The sequence below is a fragment of the Hydra vulgaris genome, chromosome 08 (assembly GCF_038396675.1).
Source record: "Hydra vulgaris chromosome 08, alternate assembly HydraT2T_AEP".
In the NCBI taxonomy this organism is placed as follows: Eukaryota; Metazoa; Cnidaria; class Hydrozoa; order Anthoathecata; family Hydridae; genus Hydra; species Hydra vulgaris.
Window position 1 is genome coordinate 52850604 of NC_088927.1, and position 20145 is coordinate 52870748.

Sequence of the window (20145 nt, forward strand, 5' to 3'; positions counted from 1 at the left end):
TGCAGATAGTTTTGGCCTTCATCTTCCCCCAAGCAAGATCAAGCATTTGCATGGCATCCATTACACTGAATTCCGGAAGAGGCATTTTTATCTATTGCATGAATTATTTTTTAAACAGATAGTGTTCTACAATAGGCTTTCATTGACCTAATTCTACCCTGGTCCATCGGCTGGAGGTTAGAGGTAGTGTTTGGTAGTAAAAGATTGGTTCTATTGATTCGAGATTATCAATGATTCGATAACATGGACAATAATCAGTTAATTAAAACAATTTTTAGTCCTTCCTTCGTAAATTGCCATCAATTTCACAAACCTATTCCTCAATCACGTGTCATCCATTCAAATTTTTTTCTAACTGCAATAACAGCAGGGCAAATATTTTACATTTTTAAAACATCTGAGCAATTTAACTTTGCCAAAAACAAACCATTGACAGCTTTTTACCTAACGCATGAGCCGATACTATTCCTGTAAGACGTAGTTTGCCGTGTTCCTACCAACACATTTTTCATTTTTAAAATGTAAAACTTTATTGGTTGGAGCCGGTCAAACAAGTCAAATTCGGGAGGCTTGATTCAAATTTGCAAATGACCCTTTCCTCAAACGCAGACGTTTAATGTTGTTCCTTTCTCCGTAGCATCGAAATTTTATTCCTTGTTTCTCAACCAGGTGCATTAAGGTATTCTTTGGTACGTTATATTTTAAAGTGTCTTTTGACTTGCGATGCCATCTAATACCTCCTTCAGTGCGTTGTATTAACTTTAACAATTTTTCTGTCAACTTTTGCTTGGTTGCAATTGTCGCCAAGTTACAAACTTTGAGTTAAAAAAGCAACTATTTAAGTTATACACTTAAAAAAAAACATTGGAAAAAGTTTAGCAAAAAAAGCTTTCCCTTATTTCCCTCATTTTTTCTATTAATCTATTATTATTTTTCTATTATTATATACTATAATTAGATATAATTCAATATCTTCCTTATTATTCGGTTACAAAATTGTTCGTCAGAAAATATTCAGGGTACTGTTATTATGTTTCATATAAAATGACTTCTTAAAAAAAATTTTTAATCATGTTTAACTTGATTATATTTCAGGGTAATGAAAACCAAAATAATATTTTGATTTCGATATTACGTATACAAAAAAGTTCGAGTTATCTGAAGAAAATTTGGCGAAAAGGGACAAAAATGCTTCGACTTAACAAAGTATGAGTTATCTGATGTTCGATTTAACCAGAGAATTATAATAGTAATCAGTTAGACAATTTCAGGGACCAAATGAAACAGTTCGAGATAACAAAAGTTCGATTTAACCGGTGTTCGACTTCCCGGGAATTAACTGTAATATTAACTTTAAATTAGATTGTACTTATCAAACAAAACTTTTATAGAATGGTGACTGAGCCCAAAAATTTGCCAGAAGACTTCATTACAAGAAGCAATTAACTTATTTTTTTCTTCGACAGCTGTTTCTCCTTCTGTTGGTTCATCAGAATGTTTTCTGATGAACCTACAGAAGTTTATATGTATATATATATATATACATATATATATATATATATATATATATATATATATATATATATATATATATATATATATATATATATATATATATATATATATATATATATATATATATATATATATATATATATATATATATATATATATATATATATATATATATATATATATATATATATATATATATATATATATATATATATTTAGATATATTTATTTATTTAAATACATTTATATATTTAAATATATGTACATTTATATAGTGAGAGAACTTGTTCTCTAAAAAAATAAATCAACCCCAGCTAACTAATATAATTTATATAAAAATAAAAGATTTAATAATTTTTTGTTGATAAACAAAATTTGATCAGGAAACGAAATAAATTAATTTAAATTTTAATTGATATTATTTTTTATTTTAAACTAAAACTTTATTGCTAATAAAGTCTTAGAAGAAGTGCCGTACTCTTTCGCTGCTAACTACACTTTTTTAATCACGTCATATTTAAATCAATAAACATATTGTTTTATATATTATACTACTAGTAAAAAGTTCAAACTAATAAGTTTTTAAGTGAAAATAAGTCATCAACTCTTGTATAGAATACAACTCATTGTAAAATTTGTAGAATACCCAACTCGTTGTATAAGTCATACGTTAGTCATTTAATTTAAATTGTTTTAATTTTATTTAATCATTAATTAATTGTAATAAAATATATTTAGTATTAATTAGTTAAATTTTTATATGACGTATATCCCCAGGCGGCACATCTGGTATACGCATATATACATAATAATAGCAGTTTATAAATCACTGACTATGTGTATATTGACTAAACAACATTAAAATGAAATATAATTCATTACTTTAAAAATTAGCCATAATACGTTATTTTGTAGATAACCTCAATCCCAAAAGACGGCGCACGACGTACCGGGGCACGTCGATCAGACAACTTACGGACGTTTAACTGCCTGTAAAACTTCCGATGGACTTTCTCCAACGACACATACCCGATGGGATGCATATACGTCAAAAATTTGGGATCCCTACGTAGGGTAATCTTTTCTTGTTGGAAAACATAATTCATCTCAATTTTATATCATTTATTGTAAAAACGTGATTCTTCTTAAGTTATGAACATTCTCCCAAAATCTCAATTTGCCTCAGGTTACCCTATTTTGGAGCCAAAAGTATCAGATTTGACGCCCTCTAAATTTAAATTCAGACGAAATTACCATTTTTAAATAATATAAACATAATTTAAACTTTAAAAAAAAATTTTTTTTTTAAAGTTAAATTAAATAAACCATATCACTTTTTGGCATGGGGTATATATTCATTGAGTTTAATAAAGATATAGTTATTAATTAAAAATATATTTATAAAGTTTAATAAAGTTGTTTACAAACTTGTTTGGTTTTTTATTTAAAGATATAGAAATACAAAGCGTTTACAGTTAATACAAAAGTCACAATAAAACGCCCATTAAGGTTTTACAGTTTTAAAACTTTATGGTTATTGTTGTATTAAATAATATTGAGCATACAAATATCGTAAGCTAAAATTATAGCATTTAAAAGCGATTTCCATAAAAACCTTATGTTGGAAACGCATGAACAAATTGCTGATGATAAGTAATTTCGTCGGTGAAAAAATTAACGTCACATTGACCAACGTAAATAACAAATTAAGATTACAAATTTTATAACTTTTTCTTGCATAATTATACTCAAAAAACTATAAAATCGAATTTTCAAATCATTTATGTAAAACGTTAAAAAGAAATATATTAAGCAAATGTTAAACTGATTGAAAGAATGAAATTCTACATCTTTATGATGTTTATTTTTGCATATGTCGCGGGTTTTTACCCACCTCTTAAAACATAAGTTGCAGACCGCTTTTTAATTAGTTGAAGAAACCATTGAATTCTTTTTGGTATTAATTTGGGTAATTAATTTGGTATTAATTGGTATTAATTTTGAATTCTTTTTGGTATTAATTTTGCTATTTAAAATGAATATAAACAAAAATAAAAACAAAAAAAGCAAAAAAGTTTCTCACGGACAAAATTCTTTTTTAATACGGTTGTTTTTAATATTTGGTGCATTTTTAATCTGGTACAGTAGTTAATTTGGTGCGAACCAAATGGTTTTTTTCATTTAATCTGACGGTTTTTTGTCATTTATTCAGTAGCTGCATTCTTGTGGAGGTTTGAAATTTATATCAATTTTAACGCATGTTATGAATTGCTTAATTTGTTATAAGAATCTTATTGTATTTTAAATTAAATTTCCCAGTCGGTAAGGTACGTTTTTAAAACGTTTCTGAAACGTTTAAATTAGGTTTAACCTAATAAAAACGTCAAAGAATAGTTTAAAAAACGTATCGTGCTCACTGGGTTAGATGTAAAAAAATCATCTAACCATTCAGTAATAATAACAATAAAAATAATAATAGTAATAACAATAACAATTAAAATGATAAAAATAATAATGATACAAATAATAATAATAAACTACAGGGTAGGCTAAATAGTCGTAGGTCAACATTTTTTGTCAAAAGAACTGCCGAAAAAACGGATAACAAATTAGGTCCTTTCTATCCTTTTTTTCTTTTATTTCTTAATTTGTAATCCCTTGCTTTTTTTCTAAAAACTGACTACAAAATTATTTATATAAAGATTATTGGTGTGTGTGTGTGTGTGTGTGTGTGTGTGTGTGTCACCAACCTGTCTTGATGTCTCCCTCCCCTCCCTCCCTCCCTCCATCCCCCTCCATCCCCCCCAGTTCTACAGGCCTATATGTATATATACATATATGTATATATACTAGTGACACATTTGAGTGACACCTAAATAAAATAAACAAACAAAAAAATTCAACAGTAATATTAATAAATGAAAGCAAGTGTAAATTAAATTAATCATAAAAAAATAATGATTAAGCTATAATAAATTAATTTTTCTTTTTTGGCTTTCACCGTTAAATAAACATCACCATTTGCGATGATATATATACCCGATGATACTCGATATATATTGCGAAGTATATATATACCAAAACGATATATATATATATATATATATATATATATATATATATATATATATATATATATATATATATATATATATATATATATATATATATATATATATGTGAAAACTCCTGAGTGGAAAAACCGGCGTTGTCACATTTCAAGAGTATTGAGAAAGTATTTATTGATCATTAATAAAAGTCTTTATTTAAAACAAATGAAACTAAGCAATTTAAAAAAGTTTATATTATAATTATTTTATTTAAAATTTATTTCAAAACAAAAACATTTTGTAATTTTTTATACAAAAATTTTTTTTCTGGTTTAAATCAAAGCATTTATTAATGATCAACAAATACTTCTTAATACTTTTTAAATGTGACAACACAGTTTTCCACTGAGGTCTTCATATATATATATATATATATATATATATATATATATATATATATATATATATATATATATATATATATATATATATATATATATATATATATATATATATATATATATATATATATATATATATATATATATATATATATATATATATATATATATATATATATATATATATATATATATATATATATATATATATATATATATATATATATATATATATATATATATATATACCCGATACGATAAATAATCAGGATGAAAACTTTTTATCAATAAGACTTTCAAGATAAAGATTTTAGCATATTTATTAAATACCAAAAATATATTTCGGATTAAAATATTTTACATTGACATATAATATTTCAATGCATTTCATATACTTTGATTAAAGAACTTCATTTTTTTATTTTAGCCTGTTTTCCAGTTAACTGTTTGGTTAATCCATGTATTAATCGTAATTGTTGATTGGTTCACAATGCGTTCCAAACTACTGTAACGGTTGCAACGCTGTGTGCAAAAAGTAAGTTTTTTATTTAAGAAAAGTCACCTTAAAAAATGACAAACTCTTGGAGACCAAAGCATACAAATTACTGTCACGATTGCTTAGCTGAGTGCAAAAACATATATATATATATATATATATATATATATATATATATATATATATATATATATATATATATATATATATATATATATAGACACTGTACGTTGTTCTTGGCCGTTTGATAGGAAATGATTCCGAAATGTGCAAAAAAATATATTAAGAAAAATCTGAAATTTTTAAATATTTTTTAATTTAAAATAGATTTTATTTAATTTTAATGGTGAGATAATTTATATTCAATTTTATTTTGTCAGAATGTCCAATCACTATCTGTAAACCATGCAGATTATTCTGCCCTTTCGGTAGTAGATGTGTCATAAAAAATAATTGCGGAAAATGCACCTATCTTCGTGTTCCAAGCCAATTATTCCAATAAGTAAGTCTAATTTCTTTTATACTTATATTTACTTTGATTCAGATGTCTTCAGTGGCGTTTTTAACGAAGAGGTGTGGGTGTTATTCTTACCTACAAAACCTTGGCTCTTTTAGATGTCCTGTATCCCCTCATCATTAAAATATTTTTGAATAACTTTTGTTTCGCTATTTCCGGAGCGGAGCTATGTAACAAACTATTCAATATTTTTGAGATTACATTAATAACAAATAAAAAACAAAAAAAACAACAGAAATGTTTTGCACAGAATTTTCTTGAATTAATTTTAACATAGTTTTACCCAATTTCAATACGAAAATGTATTTGAGGTTTAATACAAAAAAATATTCGTTTGGCTGAAAACTAGTTTAACACATTTACTTTTGCTATACTGACATAATAACGGTTTAATACCGAATTAACTAACAACATTTTTATTTAGTTTGCCGTAATTAAAACATCCTACTGTAGACAACTCTTTTTGATTTACATACATAAATACATACAACACCAGTGCCGAATTCCCCAATAGGCCCGCCTAGGCCATGGCCTTGGTTCCCCATGTAATTAGGGCCCTCAAAAATTTGAAAAAAGGTATTTTTTAATTTGAATAATTTTTTAATATAATATTTTATTGTGAATTAATTAATAATGCCAATAGTGTGATTTAAACAGTTATATTTATTACTATTCTACTTTATTTATAAAAATATTCTCTATAAATATTATAAAATATCTAAAATATTTTTGTACAAGGTAATCCTGCATTTAGCAGCATATATTTAAGTTTTTTGCGTTCTCATCTATAGAGATTTGAAAACTTAGGCATGTTTAGGAAAAGCAAAATTATGCTGCTGATTTAGCAAAAATCAGCAACCTAATTTTGAATTGTCTATCGAACCAGATATTTTTCGCAAGATCGATTTTGATGATATAATAAAAAAATTTTATCGATAAAAGATATAAGAAAAAAAATGCTTAAGGGCATATTGTATAACAATGCCTATTACCTAATTTTGTTATTCTTTATAAGATGTTTTTCCAAATATCCTAATTATAAACTAAAGAAAGAATATGTATTAAAAATATATTTAAAAAAAATGTAGTATATTAAAAAAAATAACAAATACCCAGATTTATCACATAATTTTTTATATCATGAAGAAAAGGCTTATGTGCTTAGGTAAATATTTACATTAAGGAATTATAAAAAGAGAACACTCAAATAAAGTTCTAGGTGTTCTTCTTGTAACAAAAATGTCATGTGGATAAACCACTTAAAATTAATTGAAAATAAAATTTCTAAATGTTTTAGCATACGCAGTAAGGTAAAACCATATCTAAATCAAATTTGCTTAAAATATATCTAATTTTCTTTTATTCATTGTTATCTCAATTATGCTAATATTGCTTGGTGCAGCACCCAATAAAAAAAAATTAAACAAACTATTTAACAAACAAAAACATGCCATAAGAATAATATCCAACGCAGACCGTCTCTCTCATTCAAAGCCGCTACTTATTTAATCTAAAAAATTTAAATGTTTACCAAAGAAATATATATCATCATTTAATTTTTATGCATCTAAAATCAATAACGATACGATGCCAAATAATTTTGAAACACTATTTTAAAAAAATACAGCACAAATATCTTACTAGACATGCAAACAATAATTATATTCAAGCTAAAATTCACTTTGAAGCCACTAAGTTTTCTATCACAGCTGAGGCCCCCTAGACCAGGCCGGCTGAGGAGTATAGTAATTGAGATTGACATCAAAACGCTCGCAAACAAAAATATCTTAAAATCAAAACTAAAAGAAATAATTTTAATTAATCAAAACATGAAGGACTTCTTCTAGAGCTGTATTTATTTGTTGGCCTTTAAAATATTATATAGTATATTTTCATTTTATTTGCAAAGGTTTAAAAATTTCATTCTTTTAAAAACTTATTTAATATTTTTTATTTTCTTATTATGAAAAACTAAAAATTTTTCCTTAAAATTTTAAATTCTTTTCATTATATTTCATAATTAGGAATTCTTAATCGCAATAATTTGCGGCCGTGGCACAGTGGTTGAGAGCGCATGCTTTATAAGCAGGAGATCCAGGTTCGAAACGAGCTCTCAGCGACTAATTTTTGCGTCACGGTAAGGAAGGAGGCGTGAACCCAGGTTAAATGCACTTCCGCGGGCTCTGTGACAAGACCGTAAGGACTTCTTGGGGCACCTCAAAAAAAAAAAAATTAAAAAAAAATATATTTAAAAACTTTTATACATAGTTTTGAATTTTTTTTGCGTTTGTTTTATTTTTTATTTTTGCTTTGTGTTCAATTATATTTAAAAATAAATTTTAAAGTTTATTATCTTTATTTAAAAAAATTTTTTCTTTACTTTACTTTTTATATTTGACAACATTTTTAATGACAGTTTGATGGCTATATTATTTACGGATTATTGGGAGCTTGGCGATGAGCTCTTTGTCTTCTTCTTTGCCCCCGCCATGTTTATATTTTATCAATACGAGAGTTGTAATTATTTTCAACGGCAAAAAAATAAAAAAAGGGATGCACGTATTTTTTTACTCAATAATCCTACATTAATAACTTTTTTAATGCAAAAATAGGGCCACCAAAACTTTTAGTACCGAGGGCCCTGGTTTTCAGGCACTGTACAACGCACACACATACATACATACATACATACATACATACATACATACATACATACATACATACATACATACATACATACATACATACATACATACATACATACATATATACATACATGCATACATACACAGACTTATATATATACACACACACACACACACACACACACACACACACACACACACACACACACACACACACACACACACACACACACACACATACACACATATATATATATATATATATATATATATATATATATGTATATACAAACTTTATGCTTTTAAATTAAATTCTTCTTATTTAAACTGAATTTTTGAATCTGTAAACCATCATATTGTTTTGTGATTTGGGTTGTCAGTGTTACTCTAGTGAAAGTATCTTTGGATATATATAAAAAAAATATATAAGAAAATTATTTAACATTGTAATAATTTTTTTAATTTAAGATTTAATTTAAAGTGATTAAGTTAAGTTTTTCTTTTAAATTTATTTTAGCATGTCCGTTCACCATCTGTAAACCCTGTACATTATTTTGCAAGTTCGGTAGTAGATGTCTAGTAAGAAAACAATTGCGGAAAATGTACGTATTGGTGTTCCAAGCCAATTATTCCAACATGTAAGCCTGATTTCTTTTATATTTATATTTGTTTTGTTTCAGTTGTTTACAGTGGCGTTTTACGAAAAGGCGTGGGTGCTTTTCTCACCTGCGAAACCTTGGCTCCTTTAAGTTCAGTGAGCAATCAGGTGAGCACGAAAAAATCCGGTCATCTTTAAGTTGAGATTTATTTGAAACCACAAATGTACTTTGTTTCTTTTATTTTTTTAACTAAAGGTTTGTTCATTATATTTAATTCTATTGATAAACTTTTGTTTACAAACAACAAATTCAGATGCGTAAAAATTTTTTACGCAATTTTACGAATTTTTTTTGCAAAAATCCATCGACTTCATATTGCTTGGTTGCTAAACGTACAAGTGTCCAAAATCTACAGTAATAGGTATTATAAATAAATTTAAGACTTACTCAAAGTTTTGAAGAAAAGCCTGAAAGTGGAAGAAAAACTTTCTATAAATCCAAAAAAGTAAAATCGACTCCAGTTCTTTAGCAAGGAATCCAAACTAGTCACAGCAAGATCTAGCAAGAAAATTTGCAAGATTGAATATTTTTGCGGCAATAGTTAAAGGAGATTTTTGAAGGCAGGTAAAGCAACAAAATATAAAATCAACTTCCAAAAAAATTGGATTAATACCGCCAATAAGATAAAAAAGAAAAATCTGCGAATTGATGGCATCAACACGCTTTAAAACTCGATCACCTGTTAAATTAACCATCAACGCCCTTTATGTTAAGTTAAAACCCCAATTGATGAAAACATATTTAATATTAAAAAAAAAATGAAATAAAAAGCATTTATAGTTTTTAGAAATCTTAATTTAAAGATTGACCGAATTTTTCCGTTTACGCCCAAAATAAAAAAAAATAGCAAACAAAATGTTTTGCCATAAACTCACTTGAAAAAATTTTAACATAATTTTAACCGAAAAGTTATTTAAGGTTTAATACAAAAAATTATTTGTTTGGCTAAAAACTAGTTTAACACATTTATTTTTGTTATACTTACAACGTGGTGCAACTTGCAGTGCCATTAACTAAACATACATACAAACATACATACATACATGCACTCATTCTTACAAACATACTTTACTTGCATAAATTCATACATACATACATACATACATACATACATACATACATACATACATACATACATACATACATACATACATACATACATACATAAAAACATAATACATACAAACATACATACATACATACATACATAAATACATACATACATACATACATACATACATACATACATACATACATACATACATACATACATACATACATACATACATACATACATACATACACGCATACATACATGCATGCATACATACATACAATATATATATATATATATATATATATATATATATATATATATATATATATATATATATATATATATATATATATATATATGTATGTATATACAGTAGCGTGCAAAAGTAACCGGACAAGAGCATAACTTGAGATAACTTTTGAATGAAAAGTCCAATTTCTTTCAAATTTTCACTGAAATGTCAAAAAATTGATTACAAATCTAAAAACAAATGAATTTTTACTAAATCTAAGCAATCTAATCTTAAAAGTTCATTTAATTAAAATAATGAGCGTGCAAAAGTATCCGGACAGAAAAAAAAAACTTGAATTAGATTTTTTTTTAAACATTTTTAAAATTGAAAATGCTTTATCTTAAAGTAAATTGCTTTAGTACTTCGTCGGGAAACCCTTAGCATTGATTACTGACTGAGAGTGACAAGGCATTGAGTCCACCAGCTTCATAATCACAATAATTTTGATTTTTCCCCATTCTTGTTTCAGAGTATTCAATAAATCGTTACTTGTTGGTTTTCAACCTGAAGTCCACAGATCAATCAGCTTAAATAGACATTCAATAGAATTAAGGTCAGGACTTTGCTAAGGCTATTTGATTAATGAATTGCTTTGGTTTTGAAAAAGTTTTTCACAAGGGTTGAAGTGTCTTGGGTGATTGTCCTGCTCAAACATCCTTCCTTGAGGCATTTTGTCTTTAACATGTGGTAACATAACATTCTTAAGTATACAAAAATATGTACCAAATTTCATGTTTTGTCCATTTTGCCATCAATCAAATGGATAAGACCGATACAATCTCTCTCAAGTTAGCCCTGTTCATAACGTTTCAACCTCTGTGCTTTACTGTTGTTAGCTGGTATTTAGGATCGTTTTTATGGCCTTTGTGTCGACTGATCTAATATTATCAGATCCAAATAACATAAACTTAAATTTATTACTAAAAAGTACTTTCACTAGCTGTTTTCTTACCAATTCAAATGTTCATTAGCAAATCTTAAGCGTGCTTTTCAATTGTCTCTATATTGTTTAAAAATTTTCTTTGTCAGAATATATTCCAAATAGATTTGCAGACCTCAAAAGACGTTTGATTGTGTTGACACTTATATTTTACAGTATAAAGTTCTTTAATTTCAGCATTTACCAAGACAGAATTTTGCGTGGAACATTTTCAGGGCTGAAGATGGCAGTTTTTAGCAGGGCAATGACCCAAAGCAGACTTCAACCCTTGTGAAAAACTTTTTCAAAACCAAAGAAATTCGATTAATCAAATAGCCTTCACAAAGTCCTGACCTTAATTCTATTGAATGTCTATGTAAGCTCATTGATCGATAAATTTCAGTAGAAAAACCAACAAGTAAACGTGATTTATTGAATACTCTGAAACAAGAATGGGGAAAAATCAAAATTCTTGTGATTATGAAGCTGGTGGAGCTCTCAATGCCTTGTCACTCTCAGTCAGTAATCAATGCTCAGGTTCATCCTACGAAGTACTAAAGCAATTAACTATAAAATAAAGCATTTTCAATTTTAAAATTGTTTGAAAAAAATCTAATTAAAGTTTTTTTTTCTGTCCATACACTTTTAGCTAATTTTTTAATTTAATGAACTTTAAGGTCATTGTTTAGATTTTAGTAAAAATTCATTTGTTTTTGGGTTAATGATTTAACATTCTCATGAAAATTTGAAAAGAAATTGGACTTTTCATTCAAAAGTATGTCAAGTTATGCTCTTGTCCAGTTACTTTTGCATGCTAGTGTATATATATATGCATATATATATATATATATATATATATATATATATATATATATATATATATATATATATATATATATATATATATTATATGTATATATATATATATATATATATATATATATATATATATATATATATATAAATATATATATATCTTTATAACAATTTTTTAATTTAAAAAAGATTTAATTTAAAATGATGAAGCTGAACTTATTTCAATTTTATTTTAGTATGTCCGTTCACCATCTGTAAACCTTGTACATTATTCTGCAAGTTCGGTAGTAGGTGTGTTGTAAAAAATAATTGCGAAAATGCACGTATTTCGTGTTCCAAACAATCATTCCAATCTGTAAGCCTGATTTCTTTTATACTAATATTTGTTTTGTTTCAGTTGTTTACAGTGGCATCTTTTAAGAAAAGGCGTGGGTGCTATTCTTCTTTGCGAGACCTTGGCTCCCCTAGATCCTCTTTGCCATCATCATTAAAATAACTTTGAATAACTTTTCTTTCACTATTTCATTTTATCTTAAGGTTATCACAGCTAAATATATTCTACTCCAGACATCCCTTTCTATTTTACATACAAACATATATATATATATTATATATATATATATATATATATATATATATATATATATATATATATATATATATATATATATATATATATATATATATATATATATATATATATATATATATATATATATATATATATATATTACACTGACATTTTTTACCATTTTTGTTCAGTTGAAATAAAGAAAGATTAATGGCTACAATCAAAGAAGATTGCCACAAAGAACAAAAATTTTGTAAATAATGAGTTAAAAGATGTAACAAAAGTAAAAATTTTGAAATATATATTTAACTGAAATTGTATACTTTAAAATGAATTTATTAATATTATTTATTTATTTATTTTTATAAATTATATTTTTTGACGCGTATTTATTTTTCTAATTTTTATTGGAGCGGTTTATAGTTTTTAAATTTATATGATATTGGAGGCAGAAATTGCATAAATAGTCATCTTGCATCGGTCACATGACCAAATAAAGTTTTTATTTCAAATTTTTCTACTTGCAAACTAAAATTCATGCAGGCAATCAATTATTATGATTACATATACAAAGTTTTATTGCTTTATAACTGATAGCTTTGCAATAACTCAGGGGTTTTAAAACGTTCACAATTTTGCCCATCCGTTTACCTTGTATCTATCTAAATATATATATATATATATATATATATATATATATATATATATATATATATATATATATATATATATATATATATATATATTTTCCTGACCTCTTAAAACTAGCAAGAGTAGTTCCAATTTTTAAAGACGGTGATATTTCTAAATTATCTAATTATAGACCTATCTCAATACTTCTATATTTTTCCAAAATTCTAGAGAATAATGCATAATAGGCTATACAATTTATTTATAAAACATAAATTGCTTAGTAATAATCAGTACGGATTTAGAAAGAGGCACTGGATGGAACATGCAGTAATTAAATTAGTTAGAGAAATTTTAAACGGATTTAAAAACAACCAATATACTTTTGGGGTTTTTCTTGACCTTTAGAAGGCCTTCGATATTGTGAGCCATAATATTCTTCTTTACAAAGTTAGGAATTATGGAGTCAAAAATAATAATTATAAATGGTTTTTTTATATATTTAATAATTGCAAACAACGTGTATCTTTTATGACAAAACCTCTACTAAACTAGAAAACATTTTCTGCGGAGTTCCACAGAACTGTTCTAGGGCCTTTATTATTTATTATCTATATAAAAAATATTTACTTATCTTCTAGTGTATTAAATTTCAATCTTTTTGCTGACGACACTCAGATTTTTTATACCCACTAGAACATAGGTCAATCTTTATCACTATGAATCGTGAGCTTGACAACCTCAATGAATGGTTAAAAGCCAACAAACTATCTCTAAATAAAACTAAAAGCAAATATTTTCTTTTTTCTAAATCCTCCAAATCTAAAGTTTCCCGTAAAACTTCCAAATATTTCAATAGAAAACAAATTACAACGGACATTTCCGCGTAAATTTTTAGGTGGTTTTTACTTGACCTACAAATAATTCACACAACATAATGCAATATAAAATAAAATTTCAAAGAGTATTGAATATGCCGGCAGAACGTATGTTAGATAAACTACTTAAAACTTATCTCTTCATTTATCCATAGCTATATCGGTTATTGTAATATTGCGTGCAGCAGACCCTACCCATGAAAATTAAAGCGTATCTTAAACAAACAAAAACAAGCAAGTCGCCTTATATTAAATGCTAATAAATACACCATTGCCAATCCACTGCTTAGAAAGCTTGGAGAGCTTAATGTTTATCAGTTAAATATTTACAGTATTCTTTTATCATATTTCATTTAAATATACAATATAGATTTAAATTTAAATATGTAGTATACTGCCAAATATTTTTAACAACCTTTTGTTATTATAAATTATGAATATGTCAAACAAAGCATTCATTGCACAACTATCAGGTACCAAAAACCTTATTAAAACAGTCTAATTTCTCAATAACATACCGAGGGCGACATTTGTGGAACTCATTCCTTCCAATTGAAAGTAAAACTATAACTTCACTTTTAACTTTCAAAATTATTTTAAAAAAACAGTTACTTCATTATAACATATCTCAAGTTCTATTTTATTTTTAATATCTTCTTTTAATTCTTAACTTTTCTTTCGTTTGCTAAAAAGCAAAACATATTTTTTTTGCTTATTTATCAATATTTGTATTTATTTCCTTTTTATACATATATATTTTTATGTATGTAAAAAATAATTTTCTTTTTTTATGTAAAAAAAATGTAAAATGTTTATTTAAAAGTATTTATATTACTTTATTGATATTGTAAAATTTTATGATAGATTTATGATAGTGTAAACAATTAGACGGGGCTAGATCCCCACCACGTCCCTGGTAGTACCGCGCTCAAATTGTTTCTCCGCGCAGCGGGCTTGTTCGTCGAGGTTCGTGTTTCGGAGTTATAGGTGAGAGGGTTATAACCACTATTAAGCAACCTCTTCATCTGTAGTGGCCTTCATGGCCTAGAGGAGGTGAATAACAAAAAAAAAAAAAAAAGATGATAAGGCTTTTTTCTTCTACCTGCTCCGGTCATATATTTAACTCAAAATATTTTGTAAATGATTTATTATGAAATAAATTCAAATATATATATATATATGTATATATATATATATATATATATATATATATATATATATATATATAAAGATCTATATATATGTGTGTGTGTGGGTGTGTGTGTGTGTGTGTGTGTGTGTGTGTGTGTGTGAGTGTGTGTGTGTGTGTGTGTGTGTGTGGGTGTGTGGTGTGTGTGTGTGACTTTGTGTTTTTAGTACATTTTGGATTAAAAAGACAGGTTGTTGCAATAACAATTAGCTGAAAAAATTGAGCTTTTTCTGAGTTAAAGTTTGCCAGCCACTGAGAGCCCCATGCTGTAGCAGAAGTGAGATCTTTTCCAAGCTGGAATGCCCCTCCAAGCAATCAAAAAATGTGGCATTTTTCAAGACCAAGTATAAATCGTAGTGTTATCAGCAAACAATTCCATCTTGTATGTTAGACTTTTAGGGAGATTGTTAATCTAAATTAAAAGAGTTAATGGGCAAGTATAGAGCATTGAGGAACCCCTGAAATTACAGGAAAAGTACTATGCATTGAGTACAACATTTATACTGCGATTGGAATGGAAGGATTCAATAATCTTAAAGATCTTACCTGGTACACCTTAAAAAGAAATCTCATCGAGAAAAACCAGCTTGCCAAACTTTATCAAAGGGTTAAGAAATATCGAGAGCAACAGCGCTAACGTCTCCACATCAGTCTAATGCACGATAAAACCTATCAGTCATTACCTTTAACAAATAGGTAAGCGGGAAAAGATAGATCAAAATCCATATTGATAATCAGAAAGACCTGTAAAATCTAGTAGTTTCAAGATAAATTTTAAAATATTAATAAATAACTAAATAATTTTGCTAATGATAAGAACACTGAGGGACGGAATGGGACCATGATTATAATACTCTTCCAGAACTTTTAAAAAATCGGAATCGATGATGCCATTTTCCAAGCAGAATGGAAAACAAGACTCTGATAAGCACTTATTAAATTGTTTTGAAAATTAACAACAGCTACGGAAAACGCTCTTGAAAGACTATAACTGGTATGTTGTCCGGAACATAGACAATAAATAAATCTGGCGGAAACCGCTTTAGATACAAAGCTGAAATGATACGCTAAGCAGCGGATCAACTATTTTGTCGGCTATATCCAGGTAGGATGTGACTATAGAATCAAGAGATGAGATTGATTAAAAATCTGAACCATGTAGAGGAAGTAAGCAGATTGCGCTTATTATAGACACTGTTAATATTGAGGGCAAATCTTTTTTATTGCTATTAAATAAATGTTAAACAAAAACGTCAATTATTGTTTAACATTTATTTTGTAAACAAAAAAATAATAAATTAAATAAACGTTTAAAATTTATTTTAATAACTAAGAAGCTAAAATCGAGCAAAATGCAACTCGTCGCGTTGGTTTCACAAGGTTCTAACCAATTTTTTAATATGAGGAAATAGTCAAATAAATCGTTTTTTACTTTTTTATTATTGTAAATAAAAATATTTATATAATAGTTTTTTGTTTATTTATGTATTTTTATACATCAACCAAAAAAAGAGTACATAGACAAATAAAATAACAATAATATAAATAACTTTAATTAAACATTAAAAAAAAAGTTAAAAGATTTTTTCTAAATTCTCCTAATTTCAGTTAGAACCTTGTCAAATCAACGCGACGAGAAGTAAATGAATAGAATGCAAATTAAAAAAAACAACTCTGACCAATGCGGAAATGATTCAAAGAGCAAAAAACGTTTTCTCAAAATTTTACAAACCCCGATTTTAGGTTTGCTTTGTTTTTGTCAGGCTGTTTGGTATTATTGGTATGAAAACCATGTCTTTTGGTTTATTCGGGCGTTAAACGATAAAACAAATAAGTAAATTTCAATTGACCCATTTACTAATCAGCTTTAGTTACAAACGTCATTGCTCTAATATTGAAATAAAATATTTGCACACATCAAGCGCCTTAAAAAAGTATTGCAATTAGCTTTCTTCTACTACAAAGATGAGAACAACAAGTGAATAAAATATATATTTTCTATCCTCAAATAAAATTAAGTTCATTGATAAAATTTAAATTTTATAAGAATTCTCTCAGCGTTCACAAATTATCGCATGTGAGAATTCTGAGCCCTTTTCAATATGGTGGTTACAAATTTTATATGATCATAATTTTTGAGCGCTAAAAAATGATTCAATAAAGTTTAAATTTTATCATTAAACATAAATTCAGTTGAGAACAGTAAAAAAAAATATTTTAGCAACTCGCTGCTCTCACGTTGGGGAAGGTTTAGGCGTTCGTTCTCAGACTTTTTGATTTCAGGTTCATATCATCGCAAAGCACCCTATTTGAAATAAGTATAAACATATAAATGTTTGGAGTTTGCTCCATGTCTGAGAAATAATTAATTTTTCAACACCAAATATCAATGAGTACTGTCAAGCAGGTAGCTAAAACTGTGCATAGCAATGTAAATTTAACAGTATTTGATTTTTGTATTTAATAAATATATTAAAGTTATTAAATTATTGAGTTTATATTTTTTTAACCTTGTATTTTGTACTTTATATTATATTTAAATATTTAAAAAAAAATATTTTGTGTGTGTGTGTGTTTAAGAGGGGCCGTAAGACTGTTAAGCACCTTTACAACTACACACACACACACACACACACACACACACACACACACACACACACACACACACACACACACACACACACACACACACAAAGCACCCTTTTCACAGAGTACCGCAGGTGAGTAATTAACAAAAATTGGTAAGGAAGGAAGTTCACACTGCCTTTCTTACCAATGTTGTTTATATGGCCAGAACAAACATCGAACTTGGGATCTCTTGATTCTGAGCCAGTTATTTGGCCACTGTGACTTGGCTGTTCGGTTGGGAGAAAAGCAAAATATTTCGGTCCTACTGCTCCGATTCCTGTAAAAAAATGTGAGGTACAACCAAGGAAGTATGAAAAGATGGACTATTGACTTGTCAGTTATAGATCAGCGCATTAAAATTTTTATCGTCTTTTATAAAAATGTTTACAAAAAATTAACATTATTTTTCGCTTGGCAAACTTCTTTCGATAGTTTTTTTTACCCTTATAACACTAACTTTTCGAGAAATATAATTGCATTGTATGTGATTAAGATTACCTCACATGTTTGAAAAAAAGTTTTAGTTCATATTTAAATTTTGTTTAATAAAAACTTATTTGTAAAAAAACTTTAAAATCAAAAATAATGATTTTCTAAATATGCATTATGTAATATACTAAAATAAAAACTGTTAATTAAACATAAACTTCTACATTTTGTTGTTCATATCATAAATCATTTATGGATCGAACTATACATTGTTTACAATAGTTACTCCTTAAAATTAGGTTTTACTAATCTCTCAAGGATTTCAATTAAGATTTTTACGGTAACTTTTTTGTCTCTCATCTTTGTTTTGAATATTTTTGGTAACTAAACTTTTTTACAAATTGAATTCTTGATCAATGCCGGATTAAGGGTCTTGGGGGCCCAGTACAAAAAATATTTGGGGCCCCATTCCTAAAAAAATGTATTTAAAAATGAATGCAAAAAACATAAGATTACTTTTTTGTTTACAGAGAAACTTTTCTTGCTTTTGCATTTTGCAAAATCAATTACAACATATTGAAAATTTATATTTTTTAACAGTGTTCTTTCAATTGTAATTAAACAAAGAGCATTAAACTATGATTTAACATTCAGGAGTGATGATAATTTTTAACTATTGCCATTTTGAAAATGCTCTCTATACATACAATTGGTTATGAGAAGGGTAAGAAGAATCCAATATGCAATGTCAATATTGGGAAAAGTGACTCTAACTTATTCCTAGGATTTACTTGTAAACATTAAAATGTTCATATCTCTCTTATTTTCCATCAACTTAGGGGAAGTTGGATTATTTCATAAGGGAATTGTTTAGTCTGAAGGATAAATAGTAAATAAGGCTTTGACAATAGCAACAATAACAGGAACGGTAGTGGTTGCAAAACTAGCTAGAAAACCAAACTTTCTCACTGCAGACTCAAAAAGCAAAAAGCAAGCAAAAAGTCTTTCTTTCAAGCACATTTTCAACTTGTCTATGACTGGGGAAAAAAACATATTTAAATTAGTCACTGCCACTAACCATTTCATTCTCGCTTTTTGACAGTATCTGCCCACTATAGGCGGGTCGAATTTAAACCCAATAAAATTCTTCTCTGAGCAAGTTTTGCCCTAGCTCACATATTGAATGATTATTGCAGTTCGTCACGGTGCAGTGTCAGTTGATGAGTCAACGATAGGGTGAAAAGAATTTAGCACTCGCAATTTTGCTACCAATGGAAGCCAGAACATTTTTGCCATTAAGAAGATAATTTCTTCATAACTTGTTTAATGAACATTTCTAAACATTTCCACTGCCTGGTATTTAAGGATTTTCCAGAATCTAGCAAGGAATGGGTCAAAGTTTCTAAGAACTAAGACCCCCGAGAAAATTTTCATTAAAGTCACCATCTAGACC

The 20145-nt window shown here is 27.2% G+C and overlaps 1 protein-coding gene and 1 long non-coding RNA gene across 2 annotated transcripts in view; both read left to right on the forward strand.

Moving 5' to 3' along the window:
* The window catches only part of LOC136083960 (TNF receptor-associated factor family protein DDB_G0290883-like), a 135887-nt gene that overhangs the window by 26877 nt on the left and 88865 nt on the right, over window positions 1–20145 (forward strand). The gene's annotated exons all lie outside the window — the stretch shown is intronic.
* Window positions 5843–12685, forward strand: LOC136084366 (uncharacterized). Its single transcript, XR_010640516.1, has 3 exons — window positions 5843–5964; window positions 9142–9262; window positions 12604–12685. It is a non-coding gene; the product is annotated as an uncharacterized LOC136084366 (long non-coding RNA).